Source organism: Arachis hypogaea, chromosome 7 (genome assembly GCF_003086295.3).
Source record: "Arachis hypogaea cultivar Tifrunner chromosome 7, arahy.Tifrunner.gnm2.J5K5, whole genome shotgun sequence".
In the NCBI taxonomy this organism is placed as follows: Eukaryota; Viridiplantae; Streptophyta; class Magnoliopsida; order Fabales; family Fabaceae; genus Arachis; species Arachis hypogaea.
The window spans coordinates 72,336,510-72,360,946 of NC_092042.1; the positions used below are offsets into that span (position 1 = coordinate 72,336,510).

At 37.7% G+C, this 24,437-nt stretch overlaps 1 non-coding gene across 1 annotated transcript; it reads left to right on the forward strand.

Annotated features, from left to right (window-relative positions):
- Nucleotides 1–17,862: 17,862 nt before the first annotated feature.
- Nucleotides 17,863–17,970, forward strand: LOC112704757 (small nucleolar RNA R71). The gene has a single exon (XR_003155365.1). It is a non-coding gene; the product is annotated as a small nucleolar RNA R71 (small nucleolar RNA).
- The last annotated feature ends 6,467 nt before the right edge of the window (nucleotides 17,971–24,437 follow it).

The window sequence follows — 24,437 nt, forward strand, 5'->3', positions numbered from 1 at the left end:
TTTCAAAAAATCCATAATTCATAATTAAACTTATACAAAACAAATCTCAACATCTAAACACATGTATTAAAAATTTAAAAATCGGAAATTTAATATAATCTATAAAAATTCAAAAATAGCAAGATTTAAATCAATTTCTTTAAAAATGGCAAAAGTTTCTCCGGTTGAAGTTGGAACACCATGTCGATCAGACTATTGTCCCTTATAATGCTAAGGTCAGCCTTCATTCTATCATCAATGCTCAAACTAGAAACATCCCTCTCAACAGTGTCATTAGCTTCATTATGCGCTCAATTCCTTCTTTCTCATGTTTAAAACAAGAAACCATATCAACTAAAACGGTTGTGTGTTCTTGATAAGTACCTTTCATATTTCTCATTGATTCTACTACTATGTCAATCACTTCCTTATTTTTGCTCCCTATTTTTCTTTTATTCCTTTCTATAGATGAAAAACTAGGAGCAGCACAAGCACCGAGAGCAGCAGGAACACCGAGAACAGTAGGAACACCAGGAGTTAGAGGCTCTTAAAAATTGAAAGCAACACGGATGAGTATGTTGCAAGAAAAAGAAAGAAAGAAAGAAAGAAGAAAGCTCGAGATGATAAAACTATAAACTTGAAGAAGATTATTCAAATATTGGTAGAAATGAAGAACAAGTAGCCTAACTGATTTTACATGCTCTATACTTGTATATACAAGTGTTACCTCTGCCTTGGCCAGTAAGACTAACAACACTAACTAACTAAACAGAACCTAATAGAATATTAACTACCCTGATTCTAATTCTGTTTGCATAATTGCATTCATTTTCTTTTCTTTTTTGTTATTATACTCAACAGAAATGAAGATCAGTATTTCTATTTAAATGCTCAAAATGATGGAAATAGTTAAGGCTAGTCACAGTCACAGGTTAAAGTAAATGTAACCGAGTATTATATGAATAATATATGAATAAGTGAATCAAGAATCAAGAAAACAGTAACTATTGAACTAATGAAGAATAAAAAAAAATAGTAACTATTGAACTAATGAACAATCACTTAAGAATCCAAGAAAATACACAGCAGCAGGGTCAACAATAAGTGAATTTATGTACATGATTTAAAGTCAATTGCTTACGTACTTGAGAATCAGCTTCATATTCCATTCCGGTCTCTTCCAAATTTACTTGGGTGTTTTCATTCACTTGCCGATTACTCAAGGTTGCTTTGTGCTCAGCCTCCATTGTAGCAACTGCTTGAGTTACATTTTTTGCACTACCTCTTTGAGCCCTATCTCTACCAAATGCTATTCCTAACTCTTCAAAATGTGGAAATGGTTTATTGCAGAAGCCATTAGTGTAAGGTCCCACATCGGTTGGGGAGGGAAAAGAAGCATGCCTTATAAGGGTATGGATACCTCTCCCTAGCATGACGTGTTTTGATGAGTGAGTGTGTATGGTTTCGGTTATCATCCCTATCATCAAAGGCGAAACTGTGAGGCCTTGTGTGCCAAAGCGGACAATATCGTGCTAGCGAGTGGTCTGGGCTATTACAGATGGTATCAGAGCGCGAGGACACTGGGCTCCTTAGGAGGATGGATTGTAAGGTCCCACATCGGTTGGGGAGGAGAACGAAGCATGCCTTATAAGGGTGTGGATACCTCTCCCAGCATGACGCATTTTGACGAGTGAATGTGGGGGTTTTGGCTATCATCCCTATCATCAAAGACAAAACTGTGAGTCTTTGTGTGCCAAAGCGGACAATATCGTGCTAGCGGGTGGTCTGGACTGTTACAATTAGCATTAGGATGGGACTGGAATTAAAAGAAAAATAAATAAGCAATACATATTAAAAGGTTAAGATAAATATACTTGTATTAAGAAAGTTATTTAGAATTTACACTTTTCCATTTATTGAAAATTTGTCGCTCCACCACAATCATTTTATCTTTGTCGTTCCAACCAAATCCACTCCTAGCCGTGCCCATCATCTCAACTATTGTAAAATATTATCTTTTTTAGCAATTTCACCCTTGATTTAATGTGTAGATTAACCTAAACATAGCATAACAATTTAGAATTATTACTACTAAGATTAAATTCAATAAACTGAATTAACAAAAAGGCATTCTTCTATTATAAATTAACAAACTATAAATGATTTACCTAATAAATAGATTCAAATTATCTAATTAACAAACTATACAATTATAATACAACTATACAATTATAAACAAAGAAAACAAGTATTATGTAAAAAAAAAAAAACTGTACCTAAAGATCACATCCAAGGATCTTTTCATGAAGCATTTTTTTCAAATGTTTTCCATAACCAGATTTAAATGTGCCATTGTCACACTTTCAACAAGTAGTTGCAAGCTTCACTAAACATTGAACTAGTTTTGCATCTTCATGTGGTGTCCATTGACGCTTAGCTTGTTTTGAATTAGGTCGATAATTCTCTTCCATTCTCTATAGATTAATAAGCAGAAAATAACACAAATGAGACAATTTTCATAAGCAAATTAGTAAGTAGGTAACAAGGTATATTCAACAATTTTTATTTACAGATTAATAACTGAAAATTCAAAGGAAGTAAGTGCATAGATCAAAGGAGCCTGAAGCAAGGCTAGTAAAAGACTTTATTAGATGATTTATATAATTTGTATGAGAAATAGTTATAGGATATGCACATACATATATATTCCTTTTTGTTAAAACCGTATCTCGATGAAAATGTATGTCAGAATTTAAAAATTTAAACAAGCAATGTGGCAGAAGCAGATAGGAAGGATAATCATATCTTTAGTACAAAATTTTGGTTAGGAATTAAATTAAAAAATAATATAGGAATTGAATTAAAAAATAAAATTATTAAGAGAAAAATAAATATTGTTAGTGGTATATATGTGGTGTGTATATGGAATGACAGAATGGGCTAAAGAGGCAGAGCAAAAGTCTAATATAAAGGGATACATACCGATAATGTCGGAAGAATATGAAGTCTCTCTAATAGTGAAACGTAACCACTCGTTGGCCATTAAATTCTGGTTCTTGTGGGAAAGGTTACTGTATCAATCTATTTAAAATGAGGAAAAATCATTAAATAAGGATATTTAAAAGATGAGTCCTTCTACTAAAATCGTTTTCAATGCACTTAGGAAAATTGATTTATGTGGATAAGTATTATTTAGCGCATGCAGGAAATGACAGGTGAAATTGTGAAGGCATCAAGTAAGCATGCATGTAGAATTGTAGATTATTAGTTGCACATACACAGACATATGTACCTGAAAATAAAATAAATTTAAAGAACACATGATACATGATACATTTTTGTATATTTTTGTACCTCTAAAATAAAGAACACAGGATACATGAGACAAAGCACTAACTTAGTAAGTGCAAACTCTCTATTTACCAAAAGTTACTACTTACTACTACCTGATAATTATATTTCTTCTTTTAGCTATGCTGCAACTTGGACAAATAACAAATATTAACAAATAGTTATGCCATTTATAAAAGTTTCCAGCAAAACTAAAGAATACCACAACTAATAACCTTTTGCACCATGGAAACCCAATTTTCAATATGAAACTAATAACAATGTGGTGTGCGGAATTACACTTCGCACAACTAAACCAGCAAGTGCACTAAGTCGTCCAAGTAATACCTGAGTGAGTCAGGGTTGATCCCACGAGGATTGTGATTTGAAGTAAGCTATGGTTATCTTGTAGATCTTAGTCAGACAGATAGAAAAGTTGTTGGATTGTTTAGACGCATAAAAAGAAAATAAATAAAACGTTACTCAGTTGATAGTGAATGCAATGATATAAAGATGGTTAAGGCTTGGAGATGCCTTGTTCTTCTAGATCAATTCGGTTTCACTGTCTCCTCCAACTGTAAATGATTTCTTCTATGACAGGCTGTATGTGATCAACGCCTTTCTTGAGAGGTCACCAATGCTCCTCCAGAATACAAGAAAATAGAGCATTTGTAACAAAAATTTTGTATGAAATTTAAAATTGTTACAAATTATGATTTTTTTTGTAACAACAAAAAAATTTGTTACAAAATATTTTAATATTTTGTAACTATATGATTTTTTTTGTTACAAATTATGTTGGCTTTCGTATCGAATTGTTGTTTTGTTGCAAAATATTATAATATTTTGTAACAAAAGATTATATTGCTACAAAAATTCAAAATATTTTGTAACAAAATATATATTTGTTTCAAAAGCTCTAAATATTTTATAACAAAACATTAATTTGTCACAAAATATAATATTTTTGTAACAAGTTATTTATTTGTAACAAAATTCAAAAAATTTTTGTAACTAATAAAAAATTTTATTTCAACATATTAAATATAAGAATTCAAATTTTTGAAAATTAACATAATGAATAATTTATAATTTATTATATTATTTAAGATTTTATATTCAAAAATTTATTTTACTAAAAATATTAAAGTCAAACTAACATACTTTAAGTTTAAAATTATTTCAAAAATTAAATAATAAGTCATTTATAATTTATTATATTTATTCAAAATAAATTTTTTGAAATTTTTAGTAATTGAAAAAAATATAAAATTTTATATGATTTGATTTAAATATTTAAAATTTTTAAATTAAATACTTTTAATTTTATGAATAAAAAAATTAATTTAATTATCTCCAATTTTATCTTAATTAGTGTTTATTTAAAAATAATTTATAAATCAATAATAAAATAGCATTTGAAGAATAATTAATTTAATTATCTTTAATTCTTAAAATTAGAGTATTTATTTAAAAATAATTTAAAAATTTATAATTAAATAATATTTTTATATAATTATTATTAAAGATCTTATTATTAGTTATTTCTTATAATTTGAAATTAAAATTCAGTAATAAAAGTACTGTATAATTTAATTTAAGACATTTTCAAATTTAAATTGTATTTTGTAAAATGTGATCAGTATGTTTACTGTATAATTTAAATTAAAAATAATTATTTAAGTATATTGATTTATTGATAAATAAAATTTTATACTTTTTAAAAATAATCTTTATAATATCATATTTAAATTTTAAATTAGTATTTTATTTTAAATATTTTATAAAATTATTATGAACATTTCTAATTCAAACCCTAATACACAAAATCTCTAATTTGTGCCCTAAATCCACTAACACACGCACACTCAGAGAGAGAGAGGGAGAAAGGGGAAATTAGAAGAACGGAGAAGAGGAAGGAAGAGAGAGGAAAGAGCGTGAGGGAAACGAGGGAGGAAGGGGGCCGCCTCCATCGCGACCAAGCCGATGCGGTTGAGGTCGCCGTCGTCTCTGTTGAGTTCCACCATGGAGAAGGCATCGGTGCGAGAGAGAGAGAGAGAGAGAGAGAGAGAGAGAGAGAGAGAGAGAGAGAGAGAGAGAGAGAGAGAGAGAGAGAGAGAGAGAGAGAGAGAGAGAGAGAGAGAGAGGAGCCGCAATGAGGAAAGGAGGAGAAGGCCATTTCGTTCGCCACTGAAGCCTCCAACGCCGCTAATGCCACCGAAGGCCTCGTCTCAGCCGCGAAGAAGAGGAGGAGGGGTGTTCTTTGTGCCTTCGCCGCTGCCCCGCGTTGTCATTGTCAAGAAGTAGAATGAGACAAAAAGAGACGCGAAGAAGAATGACGGAGGCTACCACCGTTGCTACTGTCATTGCTGGGCTCGTTGGAAGCTGTCGTGACCACCACTGAGCTTCGCGCTGTCTATGGAGTCACTGATGGAGGTGTCTTTGCTACCTTTTCGGTTTAGGTCCTTCGCTCCTTTAACTTGTTCTACTTCCACTTTTACGCTATGTTATCCTATTTCTGCTACCTTGTTTCCTTCCACTCTTTGTCAGTTATCGAAACTGCGATTACTGTTGCTGCCAGAGCGGGCTGCTGGGGTTGCTATTCAGGTTTCGTACAACTCGCTCTGTCTCCATTTTTTCTGCCCGTTGCTCAGCCATCACCAAAGCCCACTACTGCCGAGAGCAAATACTAGTGTTTTGTATATATCATTCTCAATAGTGCCTGTTTTTGGGGTAAATAATTTGATTATGGTGTTAAGATCTGAACTTCTGATTCTAAAGTTAATTGTTTATGGTTTCAGTCCTTGAATTCATTTAATGTTATCATAGTTTCAATTGGTGTAATATGTTGTTGGAAATGACCTAAATACCTTTCGAATAGTTACTTGTGTTTATAGTGATTGCATTGTGTGTGCATTTGTTGTTGATTAATTTGAAGCTCTATTTGCTTTTTGTCTAGTTTTGTGACTCTTTAAGTTCAAATTTCTAATCAGGAAAATGGAGATATATTATTTTCCCTTGTTACCTTGTCATTTGAAGTCTTGTTCCCCTTTGTTTAAACCTTATGATGTTGAGAAGTTGCGGTGTGGTGCTGTCCCTCAACAGTATTTTCTTTTGCTGATTATCATCTATTCTCTCAAAATAGAGGGATATGGTTCAACAGTTGTAGTGATGATGGAAGGGAATAAATGACACATCATAAACAGGAGAGTGGCTAAGGGAAAGGGACAATAACAAAATTACCCAATCCATACTAGTGTTTGTAATTTTTTTTCATTCTACAAAATTTCAAGGTTGCTCACCTAGCCATGGCCAGTTTATGTTAGCTGCCTGTGTCTAATCTTTGAACTAGTATTTTCTTAGTCATACTGTTTTTTGAGTAATTTGTTATAACTTTGTGTGGCTTTTGTAGTGTTGAATGTTGGCAAAACTTAGTTTATGCATTACTCATGGTTCTATTTATTACATTTTACTTGTGTCATAGTTGATAAATGACAAATGTCTTATTATTTGGTTTGATAAATTTGGTTGTTTTTGTTGAAACCGTAGATGGTAGAAATATCCAAGTTTTAGGAAAGGTTTTGCCTAAAATTTTTTAAATATTTTGGATAAAACTTAATGAAAAAAAATTATAATTAGTGTTATATCTTGTTTCTAATTTTTTGTTTCGGTTTTTCTTATTTACAGGAGTGCTGAAATGGTGACCACATGCTACCTTGATGACTCAAGAATATTTTGATTTATAGAGACACTAATCTATGTTAGAACTTTTAACTTTTGGTTGAACTTGTGCAAGACATATAACTTGTAGAACTAATCAATGTACTCACTAATGTTATTTTATTTTAAAACAATTTTAGCTAAATGAGACATGTTTTAATTAAGTATGTTTTTACATATTATATAAATGTAGACTTGCTTAGTAAAATAATTAATATATTAGTTAATTAAAAAAATAATTTAGTAAATTATGCATGCAATTTGTATTAAAAAATTGTTACAAAATAATTATTTTACTTTTGTAACTAAAGAAAAAAATGTTACAAAATCAAGTTATATTTTGTAACAAAATTTTATGATAGAAAAAAATAGATTGTCACGAAAAATACTTTGAACATCAAAATTTGTTACCACTTTTGTAATGACTTCTGATTTTTTGTATAAGAAAAATTTGTTACAAAATATCACTTTGAATTGTAACAGTTCTGTTTTTTGTTACAAAAACTTTTTGTAACGGGACATACTGCAACGACCCTTTTTTTTATTACAAAATCCTTTTGTTTCAAAATTTCGATTTTTTGTAACTATTTTTTTGTTACAAATATTGCTTTTTCTTGTAGTGAGATCTGAACTCCAGGGTTAGTGCGGATCCAGTTTGATTGAGGGTGAAGCTCCTACAGTCTATTCCCCTTAGTGATCCTACTCAAAACGCCACAAACAAGGTTGAATCTTCCGGATCAGAGAATGCTGCGCCTTTGGTTCTAGCCTCTACCACAAAGACTCTAATCTCCCCATACCTCGGCTGAACTGGTGTCTCGAGAAGTCCCCAACGAAGTCGTGGATTAGCCGTCTAAGAGATGTATAATCAAGCTAGTGTTTCATCATTGTCCGATGAAAGACTCACTCTGAACCCATGTAGAATGAGATAACATTATGCCAGTTCAATGCATTCATAAGGATGAAGAACGAAGATACATCTTAGAATAGAGAATCAAACATGGATTGAAGATAAAACAATAATACTTTATTAATCCATAAAACTCAGCAGAGCTCCTCCCCTCAAGTTAGGAGGTTTAGAAACTCATACTGATATAAAATACAATGAAAAACATGTAAAGTGTCTAAGATCCATGACCGAATCCCCTAAAAGAATAAAAGTTCTCAAATAAATACTAGACTGATGACTAAGGATTACATAAGAAGGGTAAAATAGTCTTTTAGTGCTAAAATCCACTTCTAAGGCCCATTTGGTGAGTGTTTAGGCTGAGCTTGATTGAGATCCACGTGCTAGGAGGCCTCTAGGGCGTTGACCACTGGTCTCTTCTCCCTTGGGTATTGGACACCAGACTAGGGCTGGAAGCTGGCGTTGAACGCCAGTTTTGGGCTTTCAATTTTGAAGCAAAGTATGGACTATTATACATTTCTGGAAAGCAGTGAATGTTAGCTTTCCATAGTCATTGAGAACGCTCCATTTGGACTTCTGTGGCTCCAGAAAAGTGCTTTTGAGTGTAAGGAGATCAGATCCTGATAGCATCTGCAATGCTTTCTCTACCTCTGAATTAGACTTTAGCTTTAGCTCCTCAATTTCAGCCAGAAAATACCTGAAATTGCATAAAAACACACAAACTCAAAGTAGAATCCAAAAATATGGATTTTGTACTAAAACCTATGAAAACTTAATAAAACTTAAACAAACATACTAAAAACTATATGAAAATGATGGCAAAAAGCGTATAAAATATCCGCTCATCACAACACCAAACTTAAACTGTTGCTTGTCCCCAAGCAACTAAAAACAAAGTAGGATAAAAAGAAGAGTAAGATACAATAAATCTCAGAATTTTCAATGAAGCTCAGTTTTAATTAGATGAGAGGGACTTAGTAGCTTTTTGCTTTTGAATAGTTTTGGTATCTCACTATCCATTGAAACTCAGAAGTGTTGGCACCTTAGTAACTTAGAATCCAGATGATATTATTGACTATCCTAGTTCAGTTCTTTTTTATTCTTGAACACAGCTTTTTAGAATCTTGGCCATGACCCTAAGCACTTTATTTTCCAGTATTACCACCGGATACATAAATGCCACAGACACTTAACTGGGTGAACCCTTGCAGAATGTGATTCAGCTTTGCTAAAATCCCCAGATAGAGGTGTCCAGAGTTCTTAAGCACACTCTTTTTACTTTGAATCACGACTTTAACTGCTCAGTCTCAAACTTTTTTACTTGACACCTTCACACCACAAGCATATAGTTAGGGACATTGTCCATTTGGAGTGCTTAGGCCAAGATTTTACTCCTTTTAAGCCCTCCTAATTATTGATGCTTAAAGCCTTGGATCCTTTTACCCTTGCCTTTTGGTTTAAAGGGTTATTGGCTTTTTTCTCTTGCCTTTTGGTTTAAAGAGCTATTGGCTTTTTCTGCTTTTTATTTCTCTTTCTTTTTTCACAAGCATATATATATATATATATATATATATATATATATATATATATATATATATATATATATATTCTTTTATTACTTTTTTGCTACTTTTTCTTGCTTCAAGAATCAATTTTTTTTAATTTTTCAGATTACCAATAATAGTTCACTTTTATCATCATTCTTTCAAGAGCCAACATTCTTAATTTCAATTTCAAATATGCACTGTTCATTCATATATTCAGAAAACAAAAGCAATGCCACCACATCAAGATAATTGAACTATTCTTAAGATAAACTTGAAATTCATGTATCTCTCAATTATTTTCAAATAAAATTTTCTTTTAAGTGAGGTGAGAGATATATGGAACATTTTATAACTTTAAGACATAGATAGAAATGATCATGCAATAAGAACAAGAGAAGAGACAATAAAACATAACAGAAAACAAAAAAATAACATAAGAAAAGGGGATTAAGAGAACGAATCCACCTTAATAACGGCGGCTACTACTCCTCCTTGAGGATCTAATGTAGTGCTTGATCTCTTCAATGTCACGCCCTTGTCTCTCTTATTCTTCCCTCATAGCCCTTTGATCTTCTTTAATTTCATTGAGGATGGTGGAATGCTCTTGATGCTCTAACCACAATTACTCCATATTAGTGTTCAATTCTCCAAGAAAATTATGCAATTGGTCCCAATAGCCTTGAGGAGGAAATTGCATCCCTTGAGGTATCCCAGGGAGTTCTTGCTGAGGCGGTTGCACAGGCACATGTGCATGCTCTCTAGTTTGCTCCATCCTCTTCTTAGTGATGGGCTTGTCCTCCTCAATGAAGATGTCTCCCTCTATGACAATTCCAACTGAATTGCGTAGGTGATAAATGAGGTGAGGGAAAGCTAACCTTGCTTTGGTGGAAGGCTTTTCAGCTATCTTGTACAATTCTTGAGGTATCACCTCATGTACTTCCACCTCACACCTAATCATGATGCATTGAATCATGATGGCTCTGTCAATGCTCACTTCTGACCGATTGCTAGTAGGGATGATAGAGCGTTGGATGAATTCCAACCATCTTCTAACTAAGGGCTTGAGGTCAAGCCTTCTTAGTTGAATGGGTTTGCCTCGGAAATCTCTTTTCTATTGTGCTCCTTCCACACAGATGTCTGAGAGCACTTGATCTAGTCTTTGATCAAAGTTGACTCTTCTAGTGTAAGGATGTGGGTCTCCTTGCATCAAAGGGAAGTTGAACGCCAACCTCATATTTTCTGAACTAAAATCTAAGATTCTCCCTCGGACCATGGTGCTCCGATTCTTGGGATTTGGGTTCACACTAATGTCATGGTTTTTTGTGACCCATGCATTAGCATAGAACTCTTGCACCATAAGATCCCAACCTCTTTGATGGGATTGGTTAGGACTTTCCAACCTCTTTTCCGGATCTCTCTTCGGATTTTCGGATACTCATTCTTCTTATGCCTAAAAGGGACTTCAGGGATCACCTTCTTCTCTGTCACTACTTCATAGAAGTGGTCTTGGTGGGCTTTGGTTATGAATCTCTCCATATCCCAAGATTTGGAGGTGGTGTCTACGGCCATTCCTTTCCTCTTTCTAAAGGGTTCTCCAACCTTGGGTGCTATAAGTGGTAATGAAAAGCAAAAAGCAACACTTTTTCCACACCAAACTTAAAACTTTGCTCGTTCTTGAGCAAAAATAAACAAAAGAGAAGAATGGAGTAGAAGAAGAAGAAGAAAATAGATGGAAATGGAAGGAGAAAAGGAATTTGGCCAAGGGAGCTTTAGAGTGTATGAAGTGTGTGTATGAAGGGTTAGTAAGAGGGGGTATTTATAGGAGTGGGCTAGGTTAGGGTTCGGTCATGGGTGGGGTAAATGGGAGAAAATTTTGATTTTGAAGTGGGTGGGGGTTGGTGGGACTTATGATGATGGTTTGGGGAAGTGATATAGATGTGATTGGGTTAGGGTTTATAGCGAACAATGTAAAGGGAAGTGTGAAAAAGAAGAGACAAGAAGTGGGGTAGGTAAAGATGTTGTGGGACCTACTGGTCCTGAGAGGCTAGGAAATTCAGATTCCTTGCCCTTCTTTATGGGCGTTGAACGCCTAACACTATGCTCTTGGCTGGCGTTCAACGCCAGCTATGCCGCCTGGTGCACGAAATTGTGATCACTACAACTTCGCACAACTAACCAGCAAGTGTACTGGGTCGTCCAAGTAATAAACCTTACGCGAGTAAGGGTCGATCCCACAGAGATTGTTGGTATGAAGCAAGCTATGGTCACCTTGTAAATCTTAGTCAGGCAGACTCAAAATGGATATGAATGATGATATACGAAAACATAAAGGTAAAGATAGAGATACTTATGTAATTCATTGGTAGGAATTTCAGATAAGCGTATGAAGATGCTGTCCCTTCCGTCTCTCTGCTTTCCTACTGTCTTCATCCAATCCTTCTTACTCCTTTCCATGGCAAGCTTAAGCAAGGGTTTCACCGTTGTCAGTGGCTACCTCCCATCCTCTCAGTGGAAATGTTCAACGCACCCTGTCACGGCACGGCTATCCATCTGTCAGTTCTCGATCAGGCCGGAATAGAATCCAGTGATTCTTTTGCGTCTGTCACTAACGCCCCGCCTTCAGGAGTTTGAAGCACGTCACAGTCATTCAATCATTGAATCCTACTCAGAATACCACAGACAAGGTTAGACCTTCCGGATTCTCTTGAATGCCGCCATCAGTTCTAGCCTATACCACGAAGACTCTGATCTCACGGAATGGCTGGCTCGTTTGTCAGGCGAGCACTCGGTTGTCAGGCGATCAACCATGCAGCGTGTATCAGGAATCCAAGAGATATCCACCCAATCTAAGGTAGAACGGAGGTGGTTGTCAGTCACACGTTCATAGGTGAGAATGATGATGAGTGTCACGGATCATCACATTCATCAAGTTGAAGGACAAGTGATATCTTGGAACAAGAACAAGCGGAATTGAATAGAAGAACAATAGTAATTGCATTAATACTCGAGGTATAGCAGAGCTCCACACCTTAATCTATAGTGTGTAGAAACTCCACCGTTGAAAATACATAAGAACAAGGTCTAGGCATGGCCGAATGGCCAGCCTCCCAATGATCAAAAGATCTAAAGATCAAAAGATTCCAAAGATCAGAAGATGAAAATACAATAGTAAAAGGTCCTACTTATAGAGAACTAGTAGCCTAGGGTGTACAGAGATGAGTAAATGACATAAAAATCCACTTCCGGGCCCACTTGGTGTGTGCTTGGGCTGAGCATTGAAGCATTTTCGTGTAGAAACTCTTCTTGGAGTTAAACGCCAGCTTTTATGCCAGTTTGGGCGTTTAACTCCCACTTTGGTGCCAGTTCCGGCGTTTAACGCTGGGATTTCTGAGGGTGACTTTGAACGCCGGTTTGGGCCATCAAATCTTGGGCAAAGTATGGACTATCATATATTGCTAGAAAGCCCAGGATGTCTACTTTCCAACGCCATTGAAAGCGCGCCAATTGGGCTTCTGTAGCTCCGGAAAATCCACTTCGAGTGCAGGGAGGTCAGAATCCAACAGCATCTGCAGTCCTTTTCAGTCTCTGAATCAGATTTTTGCTCAGGTCCCTCAATTTCAGCCAGAAAATACCTGAAATCACAGAAAAACACACAAACTCATAGTAAAGCCTAGAAAAGTGAATTTTAACTAAAAACTAATAAAAATAGACTAAAAACTAACTAGATCATACTAAAAACAATGCCAAAAAGCGTACAAATTATCCGCTCATCACAACACCAAACTTAAATTGTTGCTTGTCCTCAAGCAACTGAAAATCAAATAAGATAAAAAGAAGAGAATATGCAATGAATTCTAAAAATATCTATGAAGATCAGTATCAATTAGATGAGCGGGGCTTTTAGCTTTTTGCCTCTGAACAGTTTTGGCATCTCACTCTATCCTTTGAAATTCAGAATGGTTGGCTTCTTTAGGAACTCAAAATCCAGATAGTGTTATTGATTCTCCTAGTTAAGTATGATGATTCTTGAACATAGCTACTTATTGAGTCTTGGCCGTGGCCCAAAGCACTCTGTCTTCCAGTATTACCACCGGATACATACATGCCACAGACACATAATTGGGTGAACCTTTTCAGATTGTGAATCAGCTTTGCTAGAGTCCCCAATTAGAGGTGTCCAGGGTTCTTAAGCACACTCTTTTTGCCTTGGATCACAACTTTATTTCTTTCTTTCTTCTCTCTTTTTTTTTTCGTTTTCTTTTTCTTTCTTTTTTTTTCGAAATTTTCTTTTTTTTTTCATTGCTTTTTCTTGCTTCAAGAATCATTTTTATGATTTTTCAGATCCTCAGTAACATGTCTCCTTTTTCATCATTCTTTCAAGAGCCAACATTCATGAACCACAAATTCAAAAGACATATGCACTGTTTAAGCATACATTCAGAAAACAAAAGTATTGCCACCACATCAAAATAATCAAACTGTTATAAAATTCAAAATTCATGCAATTCTTTTCTTTTTCAATTAAGCACATTTTTTTATTTAAGAAAGGTGATGGATTCATAGGACATTCATAACTTTAAGGCGTAGACACTAAGACACTAATGATCACAAGACACAAACATAGATAAACATAAGCATAATTTTCGAAAAACAGGAAAATAAAGAACAAGGAAATTAAAGAACGGGTCCACCTTAGTGATGGCGGCTTGTTCTTCCTCTTGAAGATCCTATGGAGTGCTTGAGCTCCTCAATGTCTCTTCCTTGTCTTTGTTGCTCCTCTCTCATCATTCTTTGATCTTCTCTAATTTCATGGAGGATGATGGAGTGTTCTTGGTGCTCCACCCTTAGTTGTCCCATGTTGGAACTCAATTCTCCTAGGGAGGTGTTTAGTTGCTCCCAATAGTTTTGTAGAGGAAAGTGCATCCCTTGAGGCATCTCAGGGATTTGATGATGAGAGGGGTCTCTTGTTTGCTCCATCCTCTTCTTAGTGATGGGCTTGTCCTCATCAATGGGGATGTCTCTCTCTATGTCAACTCCAACTGAATAACAGAGGTGACAAATGAGATGAGGAAAGGCTAACCTTGCCAAGGTAGAGGACTTGTCCGCCACCTTATAGAGTTCTTGAGCTATAACCTCATGAACTTCTATTTCTTCTCCAATCATGATGCTATGAATCATGATAGCCCGGTCTATAGTAACTTCGGACCGGTTGCTAGTGGGAATGATTGAGCGTTGGATAAACTCCAACCATCCTCTAGCCACGGGTTTGAGGTCATGCCTTCTCAATTGAACCGGCTTCCCTCTTGAATCTCTCTTCCATTGGGCGCCCTCTTCACAAATGACTGTGAGGACTTGGTCCAACCTTTGATCAAAGTTGACCCTTCTAGTGTAAGGATGTTCATCTCCTTGCATCATGGGCAAGTTGAATGCCAACCTTACATTTTCCGGACTAAAAACCAAGTATTTCCCCCGAACCATAGTAAGCCAATTCTTTGGATCCGGGTTCACACTTTGGTCATGGTTCTTGGTGATCCATGCATTGGCATAGAACTCTTGAACCATCAAGATTCCGACTTGTTGAATGGGGTTGGTAAGAACTTTCCAACCTCTTCTTCGGATCTCATGTCGGATCTCCGGATATTCACTCTTTTTGAGTGAAAAAGGGACCTCGGGGATCACCTTCTTCAAGGCCACAACTTCATAGAAGTGGTCTTGATGCACCCTTGAGATGAATCTTTCCATCTCCCATGACTCGGAGGTGGAAGCTTTTGCCTTCCCTTTCCTCTTTCTAGAGGTTTCTCCGGCCTTGGATGCCATAAATGGTTATGGAAAAACAAAAAGCAATGCTTTTACCACATCAAACTTAAAAGGTTTGCTTGTCCTCGAGCAAAAGAAGAAAGAAGAGAGTAGAAGGAGAAGAAATGAGGAAGAAGGGAGTGGCTTTGTGTTCGGCCAAAAGGGGGAGAAGTGGTGTTTAGGTTGTGTGAAAATGAAGGAGTGAAGAAGGGTTTATATAGGAGTGGGGGAGGGGTAGGGTTCGGTCAAGTGAGGGTGGGTTTGGGTGGGAAAGTGGTTTGAATTTGAATGGTGAGGTAGGTGGGATTTTATGAAGGATGGATGTGAGTGGTGTAGAGAAAGATGGGATTTGATAGGTGAAGGGTTTTTGGGGAAGAGGTGTTGAGGTGATTGGTGAATGGGTGAAGAAGAGAGAGAGTGGTGGGGTAGGTGGGGATCCTGTGGGGTCCACAGATCCTGAGGTGTCAAGGAAAAGTCATCCCTGCACCAAATGGCAAGCAAAATTGCGTTTTGAGCCAATTCTGGCGTTAAACGCCGGGCTGGTGCCCATTTCTGGCGTTTAACGCCAAGTTCTTGCCCTTTTCTGGCGTTTAACGCCAGTCTGGTGCCCCTTTCTGGCGTTAAACGCCCAGAATGGTGCCAGACTGGGCGTTAAACGCCCAACAGCTAGCCTCACTGGCGTTTAAACGCCAGCAAGCTCTCCTCCAGGGTGTGCTATTTTTCTTTCTGTTTTTCATTCTGTTTTTGCTTTTTTCATTGATTTTGTGACTTCTCATGATCATCAACCTACAAAAGACATAAAATAACAAAAGAGAATAGATAAAATATAACATTGGGTTGCCTCCCAACAAGCGCTTCTTTAATGTCAGTAGCTTGACAGAGGACTCTCATGGAGCCTCACAGATACTCAGAGCAATGTTGGAACCTCCCAACGTCAAACTTAGAGTTTGAATGTGGGGGTTCAACACCAAACTTAGAGTTTGGTTGTGGCCTCCCAACACCAAACTTAGAGTTTGACTGTGGGGGCTCTGTTTGGCTCTGTTTTGAGAGAAGCTCTTCATGCTTCCTCTCCATGATGATAGAGGGATATCCTTGAGCCTCAAACACAAAGGATTCCTCATTCACTTGAATGATCAATTCTCCTCTATCAACATCAATCACAGCCCTTGCTGTGGCTAAGAAGGGTCTGCCAAGGATGATGGATTCATCCATGCACTTCCCAGTCTCTAGGACTATGAAATCAGCAGGGATGTAATGGTCTTCAACTTTTACCAGAACATCCTCTACAAGTCCATAGGCTTGTTTTCTTGAATTGTCTGCCATCTCTAGTGAGATTTTTGCAGCTTGCACCTCAAAGATCCCTAACTTCTCCATTACAGAGAGAGGCATGAGGTTTACACTTGACCCTAGGTCACACAAGGCCTTCTTGAAGGTCATGGTGCCAATGGTGCAAGGTATTGAAAACTTCCCAGGATCCTGTCTCTTTTGAGGCAGTTTCTGGCTAGACAAGTCATCCAGTTCTTTGGTGAGCAAAGGGGGTTCATCTTCCCAAGTCTCATTTCTAAATAACTTGTCATTTAGCTTCATGATTGCTCCAAGGTATTTAGCAACTTGCTCTTTAGTGACATACTCATCCTCTTTAGAGGAAGAATACTCATCAGAGCTCATGAATGGCAGAAGTAAGTCCAATGGAATCTTTATGGTCTCATTTTGAGCCTCAGATTCCCATGGTTCCTCATTGGGGAACTCATTGGAGGCCAGTGGACGTCCATTGAGGTCTTCCTCAGTGGCGTTCACTGCCTCTTCCTCCTCTCCAGATTCGGCCATGTTGATGGCTTTGCACTCTCCTTTTGGATTTTCTTCTGTATTGCTTGGAAGAGTACTAGGAGGGAGTTCAGTAATTTTCTTGCTCAGCTGACCCACTTGTGCCTCCAAATTTCTAATGGAGGACCTTGTTTCAGTCATGAAACTTTGAGTGGTTTTGATTAGATCAGAGACCATGGTTGCTAAGTCAGAGGTATTCTGCTTAGAACTCTCTGTCTGTTGCTGAGAAGATGATGGAAAAGGCTTGCTATTGCTAAACCTGTTTCTTCCACCATTACTATTGTTGAAACCTTGTTGAGGTCTCTGTTGATCCTTCCATGAGAGATTTGGATGATTTCTCCATGAAGGATTATAGGTGTTTCCATAGGGTTCTCCCATGTAATTCACCTCTTCTATTGAAGGGTTCTCAGGATCATAAGCTTCTTCTTCAGATGAAGCTTCCTTAGTACTACTTGGTGCATTTTGCATTCCAGACAGACTTTGAGAAATCATATTGACTTGTTGAGTCAATATTTTATTCTGAGCCAGTATGGCATTCAGAGTGTCAATCTCAAGAACTCCTTTCTTCTGATTGGTTCCATTGTTCACAGGATTCCTTTCAAAAGTGTACATGAATTGGTTATTTGCAACCATTTCAATCAGCTCTTGAGCTTCTGTAGGCGTCTTCTTCAGATGAAGAGATCCTCCAGCAGAGCTATCCAAAGACATCTTGGACAGTTCAGAGAGACCATCATAGAAAATACCTATGATGCTCCATTCAGAAAGCATATCAGTGGGGCACTTTCTGATTAACTGTTTGTATCTTTCCCAAGCTTCATAGAGGGATTCTCCTTCCTTCTGTCTGAAGGTTTGGACTTCCACTCTAAGCTTACTCAATTTTTGAGGTGGAAAGAACTTTGCCAAGAAGGCATTGACTAGCTTTTCCCAAGAGTTCAGGCTTTCTTTAGGTTGTGAGTCCAACCATGTCCTAGCTCTGTCTCTTACAGCAAAAGGGAATAGCATAAGTCTGTAGACCTCAGGGTCAACCCCATTAGTCTTGACAGTGTCACAGATTTGCAAGAATTCAGCTAAGAACTGATGAGGATCTTCCAATGGAAGTCCATGGAACTTGCAATTCTGTTGCATTAGAGAAACTAATTGAGGCTTAAGCTCAAAGTTGTTTGCTCCAATGGCAGGGATAGAGATGCTTCTCCCATAGAAGTCGGGAGTAGGTGCAGTAAAGTCACCCAGCACCTTCCTTGCATTGTTGTCATTGTTGTTGTTTTTGGCTGCCATGTGTTCTTCTTCTTTGAAGAATTCGGTTAGGTCCTCTACAGAGAGTTGTGCCTTAGCTTCTCTTAGCTTTCGCTTCAAGGTCCTTTCAGGTTCAGGATCAGCCTCAACAAGAATGCTTTTGTCTTTGCTCCTGCTCATAAGAAAGAGAAGAAAACAAGAAAATATGGAATCCTCTATGTCACAGTATAGAAATTCCTTGAGGTGTCAGAGGAAAAGAAAAATGGAAGGCAGAAGTAGAAAATTCGAACTTATCAAAGAAGATGGAGTTCGAATCTTGCATTAAGGAATAGTGTTAGTCCATAAATAGAAGGATGTGAGAAGAAGGGAAGCAATTTTCGAAAATTAAGTAAAAGATTTTGAAAACATTTTGAAAAACCTTAATTGATTTTCGAAAATCAAGGGTGGAAAAGAAATCAAGTGATTTTTGGAAAAAGATTTTGAAATTAGAAATAAAAAAGATTTGATTGAAAGTTATTTTGAAAAAGATGTGGTTAAGAAGATATGATTGGTTTTAAAAAGATGTGATTGAGAAGATATGATTTGAAAAACATTTAAAAAGATTTGATTTTGAAAAGTAATGACTTGCCCAACAAGAAAAGATATGATTCAAACATTAAACCTTTCTCAACAGAAAAGGCAACATACTTGATATGTTGAATCAAATCATTAATTGAGAGCAAGTATTTTTGAAAATAGAAAGAAATTGATTTTGAAAAAGATTTGATTGAAAAGATTTGATTTAAAAAAGATTTGATTTTAAAAAATTTTGAAAACCTGAAAAAAATTTGATTTGAAAACAAAATCTTCCCTCTTGTGCCATCCTAGCGTTAAACGCCCAGAATGGTGCACATTCTGGCGTTTAACGCCCAAAAATCTACCCTTTTGGGCGTTAAACGCCCAGCCAGGTACCCTGGCTGGCGTTTAAACGCCAGTCTGTCTTCCTTACTGGGCGTTTTGAACGCCCAGCTTTTTCTGTGCAATTCCTCTGCAGTATGTTCTGAATCTTCAATTCTCTATATTATTGACTTGAAAAGACACAAATTAAAAATATTTTTTGATTTTTACTAATGAAGAATAATCAAAATGCAACTAAAATCAAATAACAATGCATGCAAGACACCAAACTTAGCAGTTTGTATACTACTGACACTAATGCATATGAGACACATAAACACTCAAGTCAAGAGAATTCAAAGACCATAGTAAGAAATCATCAAGAATTACTTGAAGATCCTTAAGACACATGAATGAATGCAAAAAGAACAGCAACATGCAATTGACACCAAACTTAACATGAGAATAGAGTCTCAACAGAAAAAATATTTTTGGTTTTTATGATTTTGTAAATTTTTTTTTTTTGGATTTTTCGAAAATAAAGTGGAAAAAGGTATCAAAATTCTTAATGAGAATTCCAGGAATCATGCAATGTTTAGTCTAAGACTCCAGTCCAGGAATTAGACATGGCTTCACAGCCAGCCAAGCTTTCAAAGAAAGCTTCGGTCCAAAACACTAGACATGGCCAAAGGCCAGCCAAGCCTTAGCAGATCACTGCTCCAATAGCAAGATTGATAGAAATCAACATGCTCTTGTGATGATGAGTTGAAACCTCGGTCCAATGACATTAGACATGGCTTCACAGCCAGCCAGACTTCAACAGATCATCATGAAACACTAGGATTCATCTTCAAGAATTCTGAAAAAAATACCTAATCTAAGCAACAAGATGAACCGTCAGTTGTCCAAACTCGAACAATCCCCGGCAACGGCGCCAAAAACTTGGTGCACGAAATTGTGATCACTACAACTTCGCACAACTAACCAGCAAGTGTACTGGGTCGTCCAAGTAATAAACCTTACGTGAGTAAGGGTCGATCCCATAGAGATTGTTGGTATGAAGCAAGCTATGGTCACCTTGTAAATCTTAGTCAGGCAGACTCAAAATGGATATGAATGATGATATACGAAAACATAAAGGTAAAGATAGAGATACTTATGTAATTCATTGGTAGGAATTTCAGATAAGCGTATGAAGATGCTGTCCCTTCCGTCTCTCTGCTTTCCTACTGTCTTCATCCAATCCTTCTTACTCCTTTCCATGGCAAGCTTAAGCAAGGGTTTCACCGTTGTCAGTGGCTACCTCCCATCCTCTCAGTGGAAATGTTCAACGCACCCTGTCACGGCACGGCTATCCATCTGTCGGTTCTCGATCAGGCCGGAATAGAATCCAGTGATTCTTTTGCGTCTGTCACTAACGCCCCGCCTTCAGGAGTTTGAAGCACGTCACAGTCATTCAATCATTGAATCCTACTCAGATTACCACAGACAAGGTTAGACCTTCCGGATTCTCTTGAATGCCGCCATTAGTTCTAGCCTATACCACGAAGACTCTGATCTCACGGAATGGCTGGCTCGTTTGTCAGGCGATCAACCATGCAGCGTGTATCAGGAATCCAAGAGATATCCACCCAATCTAAGGTAGAACGGAGGTGGTTGTCAGTCACACGTTCATAGGTGAGAATGATGATGAGTGTCACGGATCATCACATTCATCAAGTTGAAGGACAAGTGATATCTTGGAACAAGAACAAGCGGAATTGAATAGAAGAACAATAGTAATTGCATTAATACTCGAGGTACAGCAGAGCTCCACACCTTAATCTATAGTGTGTAGAAACTCCACCGTTGAAAATACATAAGAACAAGGTCTAGGCATGGCCGAATGGCCAGCCTCCCAATGATCAAAAGATTCCAAAGATCAGAAGATGAAAATACAATAGTAAAATGTCCTACTTATAGAGAACTAGTAGCCTAGGGTGTACAGAGATGAGTAAATGACATAAAAATCCACTTCCGGGCCCACTTGGTGTGTGCTTGGGCTGAGCATTGAAGCATTTTCGTGTAGAGACTCTTCTTGGAGTTAAACGCCAGCTTTTATGCCAGTTTGGGCGTTTAACTCCCACTTTGGTGCCAGTTCCGGCGTTTAACGCTGGGATTTCTGAGGGTGACTTTGAACGCCGGTTTGGGCCATCAAATCTTGGGCAAAGTATGGACTATCATATATTGCTAGAAAGCCCAGGATGTCTACTTTCCAACGCCATTGAAAGCGCGCCAATTGGGCTTCTGTAGCTCCGGAAAATCCACTTCGAGTGCAGGGAGGTCAGAATCCAACAGCATCTGCAGTCCTTTTCAGTCTCTGAATCAGATTTTTGCTCAGGTCCCTGAATTTCAGCCAGAAAATACCTGAAATCATAGAAAAATACACAAACTCATAGTAAAGCCCAGAAAAGTGAATTTTAACTAAAAACTAATAAAAATAGACTAAAAACTAACTAGATGATACTAAAAACATATTAAAAACAATGCCAAAAAGCGTACAAATTATCCGCTCATTACCGCCCTTTGGGGTGTTGAACGCCCAGGCTATGCCTTTGGCTGGCGTTCAATGCTAGCAAGTATGCCAATTTGGGCGTTGAACTCCCAGCCAGTGCTCCCTGGCTGGCGTTCAACGCCAACAAGACACTCTATCCAGAGTGTTCTGTTTTCATTGCTGATCCTTTCTATCTCTGTTCTGACTGCTTCACATGATCATGAACCTAAAGAAATAACTAAAGAAAAACAAACTTAAGAAATTAGAGGAAATAGAAATAACTAAATAAGGTTGGGTTGCCTCCCAACAAGCGCTTCTTTAACATCACTAGCTTGATGGTTAGCTCCTTATGGAGATTAATATGGGCTTAGAATTTCGCCCCTTACAATGAATTTTCTTCCTGTCTCCTCATGAATGAGCTCCACATGCTCTAAAGACAGGACACGACTCACTGTATATGGTATGACTGGCTTCTTGGTGAAGATAACTCTCATGCCAGGTGAGAGGCCTTCAGTGGGGACTTTCTTGTCCCTCCAGCCTTTAGGTACTTTCTTCTTAGTACCTTTGTTCTAAGTGCTTATTAATGGCTGCCCGACACCAAACTTAGAATTGATGTTTGGGAGCTTAGTAAAGCTCTGCACTAAAAGAGATTGTTGGAACACTAAGTGTGCACAGTTATCTCTCTTTTTTCAAAGGGAGAGTTGGGGTGAGGTATCTTGAACAAGATGTGATCCTCTCCTAGTTGTAAAATCAGTTCTCCCTTAGCTACATCAATGATAGCATTGGCAGTGGCTAGGAAAGGTCTTCCAAGGATGATGGATTCATCCTCATCTTCCCCAGTATCTAGGATTATGAAGTTTGTAGGGATGTAAAGGTCTTCAACATGTACCAAGACATCCTCTACTAAGCCATATGCATGCTTTCTTCATTGATTTGTCTGCCATCTCTAGTGAGATATTTGCAGCTTGTACCTCAAAGATTCTCAGCTTCTCCATTACAGAGAGCGGCATGAGGTTTATACTTGATCCTAGGTCACACATGGTGTAAGGAATTAGGAAGTGTCCAGGATCCGGAAGCTTTTAAGGTAGCTTCTGCTGAACCAAAGCATTGGGGTATTTGGTAAGCACTGGAGGTTCTTCCTCCAAAGGCTTTGTATCAAATAGATTGGTATTTAGCTTCATGAGAGCTCCTAGGTACCGAGCAACTTGCTCTTTCCTGGTGTCTTCATCCTCAGAGGGTGAGCATTCATCAGAACTTATGCATTGCAGGAAAGCATGCAAGGGAACCTCTATAGTCTCTACATGAGCCTTGGCTTCCTTTAATTCTTGGATAGGAATTTCTTCCGTGGGTGCTGAACAATCAGTAGGTAAGTCATTATTGGCATTCAACGCCAGTTCTGGTAGTTCTTTGGGCATTGAACACCTATCATGCATCCTTTCACTGGCATTCAACGCAAGTTCTTTTGCCAAGTTGGGGGTTGAACGCCCAGGACGGACCTCCTTCCTGGCATTCAATGCCAGATTCCCTGCCAGTTTGGGTGTTGAACACCAGTGAGGAAGCCCTCACTGGCGTTCAATGCCATATAAGTTTCTCCAGGTTCAGCCTCATCCTCTATGGTGATGGCCTTGCATTCTTCTCTTGGGTTCACTTCACTGTTACTAGGAAGAGTGTGAGGAGGAGTCTTAGGGATTCTCTTGCTCAGTTGACCAAGTTGTACCTCCAAATTTCTAATGGAGGATCTTGTTTCAGTTATGAAACTATGAGTGGTCTTTAGAGAGGTTGGAGACTATAGTTACCAAGTCAAAAAGCCTCTACTTAGGAGTCTCCATATTCCCTTGAGAAGATGGTGGTTTGTTGTTGAACCTGTTCTGGGTTCTACCACCTTGATTATTATTGAAGCCTTGCTAAGGTTTCTGTTGATCCTTTCATGAGAGGTTAGGATGGTTCCTCCATGAGGGATTATAGGTATTTCCATAGGGTTCTCCTAATCCACCAGCTAAGCACAACTTATCTAAACCCAAGACCCACCTCAACCAAATCCACCACCACCAACATCAAACCCAAACCAAGGCCAAACCCAAACCCAAACCCAAACTCACTATATCCAACACTACCAAGACCAACCACACATCATCTAAATCTGCAAGTAAACCCAAAACCAAGTACAAACCCGCATCATCTAAAGTCACAATCACTAAGCCTACAAACAAGCTTCAACCTATATCCACTTCAGTGAATTCTGCCAGACCAAACCTATTACCAGATCATCTACTAGATCAGCAAGTAAAATAGTGGAAAGTCAGGATGGTGGAGACCGAACCAGTAGTAGTAGTGACCCATATGATTCTATAGAAGACAGCCTATATAGGCTTTACCCATTTGAAAGATCAAGTGACTCTGATATTGATGGTGAAACTTCTAAAGCAAGGAAGAGGGATTTGAACTTCAAGCATGCACCGGGGTCTACCTAGAAAAAAGGGAAAGAAAAAGTGTTAGTGGAAGATGATGGAATTGTAGTAGAGAATTCTGATGAGGAGGTAGGTTGGTTACAAGTGTTAGGGAAGAACCATGGTTCACATTATGATGCTTATGATCCAATGTATGATGAATCTGATGGAAAAGACTCTTGGCAATTGGAAGAGTTAAAAACCCCCCAGATACTGAAGATGAATTTAGTGACGAAGAAAGTGATGAC